This window comes from Lolium rigidum, chromosome 2 (genome assembly GCF_022539505.1).
Source record: "Lolium rigidum isolate FL_2022 chromosome 2, APGP_CSIRO_Lrig_0.1, whole genome shotgun sequence".
In the NCBI taxonomy this organism is placed as follows: Eukaryota; Viridiplantae; Streptophyta; class Magnoliopsida; order Poales; family Poaceae; genus Lolium; species Lolium rigidum.
This window is the reverse complement of record NC_061509.1, coordinates 34,762,874-34,767,106: the sequence shown is the minus strand read 5'-3', so window position 1 is coordinate 34,767,106 and position 4,233 is coordinate 34,762,874. Positions and strand designations below refer to the sequence as shown.

Here is a 4,233-nt window from a genome sequence, read left to right as displayed (position 1 = left end):
CGAAAGGGGCCCGGGGCCCTGCTCCGGCCCAAACTCGAGGCGGAGCGCGCAACACCTTCTTCCCAGGACCCCTCCACGCTGGAGCGGACGGGCGCCGCAGCTGCCGGCCGAGCTGCTCGCCGGATCGGAATCCCGTGCACGAGTGTCTTGGGAAAAGTCAAGTCACACGGGCTAGCCGAACTGAACTGGACAGATCGGAGGCGAAAAAGAGGTGGACGAACTCCATGGCCTGGCGGCTTGCCATGACTTGGTCAAGTCTTAATTTATGACGAACAGTGTAATATCTCATTCTCACAGTTGCAAAAAATTGAAAACAACATTTTAAAGTTAAAAAAAAACTGAAAATAAATCTACATGTAGACAATACCGTGATCTATAAACATAAAAAATTTCGACTGAAAATACTTTATATCCGGAACTGTGTAAAAATGACAAATTCAGATATCATTATGAGTGAACAGTGTGGGATTTCAGAATCTCAAAATATGCCAGATTTTGTTATTTTCGTGGAGCCCGGAATATCAGGTATCTCGAGTTCAAATTTTATAGATTGGTAGATCACATCATTGCATACATCTAGATTTTTTTCTCAGATTGTTTTCAAACTTCAAAATCCCATTTTCAAATTCTGCAAAAAAAAAAGAGCTACTACAAAAATTCACTCTCAGTAATATAACACCAGTATAATCCAAGGACCCATTCAGAAAACGGATAGCTATTCCGCGGGGGCCAAGAGGCTGTGCAGGACGGCTTTTCCAACGGCGGCGCCGACCCGCGCAATCCAGGGGAACTGGTACGCCGCCAGTGAGAACATAAGCAGGAGGAGGCCGGTGAGCAGGAGCCCGAAGCCGAGGTTGACGTGAGCGGGGGCTGCGGCCGGGTTGCCGAACGAGCAGGTGATGACGACCCAGCCGCCTAGCACGGCGACGCGGCCGGCGTCGAAGCAGAGGCGCTGCATGAGTTCAAGCAGCGCGCCACGGTCAGCAATCATCCTCGGGCTCTGCCTGACACTGCTGGTGCTGGTGATTTCTCCTTTGCGATGTTTCAGAGAGTCTGTCATTGGGGAATATATAGGGTCGGTTGTCTGTCCCCTCTCACGTTCATTTCCACACCGATCCCCTCTCACGTTCCGTGTTGTCTGCCCATAAAACCCTCCTCTCCCATTTCTCTTCCACCAACCCCATGGAGCTCTCCGTGGAGTAGCTCGTCGGGGCGGGAGTACAAGGGTCATGGACCTCTCCCAGCAGGCCGACTTCCGCCGCCTCGAGCTCGAGCTCGACCTCGCCGAGGTCGAGATGCCGGGCCTCACGGCCTGCCGCACCGATTTCGGCCCCGCGCGCAGCCCTTCCAGTGCCACATGACCATCCAGACCGCGCGCCGTCTTCATCGAGACCCTCACCGCGCTCGTGCCACCATCATCAGGGATGGGCTCAAGATCGACCCACGTCAGGAGGTACCGCAAGATGAAGGAGAGGCTCGATCGTCGGCGGGTCAAGAGGCTCTACCAGATGCACGAGTCCGGTGCCTTCCTCTTCCCCGCCATCAGCACCAACGACTCCGTCACCAATAGCAAGGTGCACCCTTCTTTGCTCCCCATTTTCAGTTCAGACCTGCTAGATTATTATCCTCAGTTTCTTCTACACTAGTTGTCTATGCTGTACATTTGATGCACCGTGAATTTCTTGTACCTCTTGTTTCAGATGCGGCCTGTGCATTTTTTCTATAGTTTGTATTACATCTCTGCTAGCTAGATGCATCTTGCAGTAGCTAGTTTCTAGATCTCAGATTCATTTTCTGATTCATGATCGACGATTTCTAGCATTCCTATATCATACATCAAGCACATGATTACCTCACCTAACAGTAGTTTGCTACTATTGTCTAAAAAAAATGGTCAACACGATATGTTGGATCTGAAAAAAAAGTACAATATGCGTACCCATTTTATTATTTGGCACCGCTGACTTGAACATAAAGAGCTATGCTATGAACTGAATTACGATTCATTCTGAGTAGTTTTTTTTGGATAAATCATTCTGAGTAGTACTTGTATAATGTGTATTGTTCCTTTATTACAAAAGGTTATCATACCATTTCCTTGCTAACAAACAATCCATGTTTCTTCTCTAAACAGTTTGACAACCTCTACGGTTGCCGCCACTCCTTCCCCGACACCGACAGTCTCATGAGGGCCATGATGCCATGATCGCCGGCAACGTCGCCGTGGTTTGCGGTTACGCCGTTACGGTGATATGGGCAAGGGCTGTGCCGCCATACTGAAGCACTCAAGCAGGCTGTTGCCCATTTTGTCGTGACGGAGATCGACCCCATCTGTGCCCTGCATGCCTTGATGGAGGGCATCGAGATCCTCAACCTGGAGGAAGTCGTCTTGGAGGCCGACATCTTGCAGGTCATTGCTCAGATTGAGTTTTCGAACGAGAGGAAGTGTACGTTCTCCCCAAGCACCTCGACAGAAGGTTGCGGCCCTCCGCCTGGGCAAGCTTGGCGCCAAGCTGACCAAGCTCACCAAGTCCCAGTCTATAAAGTGCCAATTTCCACTGAATTGACACACACTAGTGGTCAGATGTCTACATTTCACAGTGAATTGCTAGTGAATTTAAAAACATATGATATGTGCCTACTTTGAATTTCTAGTGCTTTGTACTAATTGACTTTGTCCACAATTTCCAGCGAATTTACATGAAATTGACACACTCACACACATATAAACTGCATTCACAAATATTTGCTACTTTATAACTGAAACATAGGAATTTATTTGTCATCATCACAGATACATTGCTGCTTTAGTTACAGTATCAAAAATTCACATATACATTCTCACTACTGAGGGCACCAGGCATGCAGGTAGGGACGATGACAGTCACAACACCGGGCATTACGCTGTACCGAAGACAAACAACTCGTCCCGTCCCGTCCCCCGCGGGCGGCGTCGGGGCGACGACCCGAACCCTCCCCGCCCAGGCCGACCTCTCCTCCTCTCTCCTCCGCCGCCGTCGGCGCAGGCCGCCGGGCAAAGCCCGCGCGGTGCCGGCGGCGGCGGCCGTCCCTACCCACGCGCTAGGTTGGGAGGCGCGGGGCTCTCTCCCGGCCGGCGGTGGTGCTGCTCGGTAGGCAAGGTGCCGGCGGCGGCGGCGCACCGTGGGTGGCGCGGCTCCGGGTGGTCCGGTGGCGGCGGCGCCGCCTCTTGGCAGCGGGGCAGCGAGGGTGGTCAGCGGCGGCGCGGGCGGCGCGGCCACGACCCAGATCTGGGCCTGTCTGGGCCCCATCTGGGCTTGGGCGGGCCAGATCTGGCATCCCTCTGCTCCCGGCGGCTGGTGGAGCTTCTCCTGCTGAGGGTAGCTAGGACGGCGGCGCGTGGACTGCAGCGCGGCCACGGGAGCTTCACGAGCCCGGCGGGCTCGGCCGGGCCAGAGGGGCCTGGTTTGCTCCTGTAGCTGCGTCCGGTCTGTCACCGCAGCTGGCGGTGGAGGTTGCGCCCTCCCGCGTGGCTGCTGTCCAGGCTCTCCTCGGCTCGGGGGGAATCCTTTCGGTTTCGTCGGTCTTCGTCAGTGGGTCACGGTGAGACGGCGCTGGTGGTTGCGTGACCGTGGTGGCGCGAGTTGGTGGGCGTCGAGGTTGGCGGAGCATGACGGAGTGTCCGGGGCCGTGGGACTGTGGGGGACAGGAGAAATCCTTGTCGACGGCCGACACCGACGCGGTGACGCTCGCGGGCGCCACCATTCCTTCTTGAGGGGCGTCGGGGTTCCCCCTTCCCACTTCCCTTCCGCATACCGGGGGAAACCCTAGGCTTGTCCGGGCAGCAGCGTCGTCATCGTCGCATCCCTTCTTGAAGGTGCTGTCTTGGTATGCGGCGCTTCGGAGGGCTAAGCTCGTGGTGGGAATCTTCCGGAGGGCGCAGCGGTTGCGGATCATCAGCGTTTTCGTCGATCCGACTTTGTCATCCTTTCTTTCTTTTTTCTTCTTCTTTTGTTTTCTTTTGGGCTTCGGTGTGCTGTTTGCCCCAGCGGTGGTCTCTACCTTGTATCAGTTCGTTGCTATATTAATATAGCGGGGCGAAAGCCTGTTTCGAGGCATTACGCTGTACCCTCGTGAAGTTGGGGTTGCCGCTCAGTACGCGAGAATACAGGTGGCGAACCCTGCCATCCGTGAACTTGATTCTTCCACAAAGTTTCCGTCGCAATCTTCTTCCCGAGGCCGTCTCCGAATATC

General features: G+C 54.3%; 1 pseudogene; it reads left to right on the top strand.

The window, feature by feature from the left end:
• Positions 1-1,357: 1,357 nt before the first annotated feature.
• On the top strand, positions 1,358-2,729 carry LOC124689490 (annotated as a pseudogene).
• Positions 2,730-4,233: the final 1,504 nt, after the last annotated feature.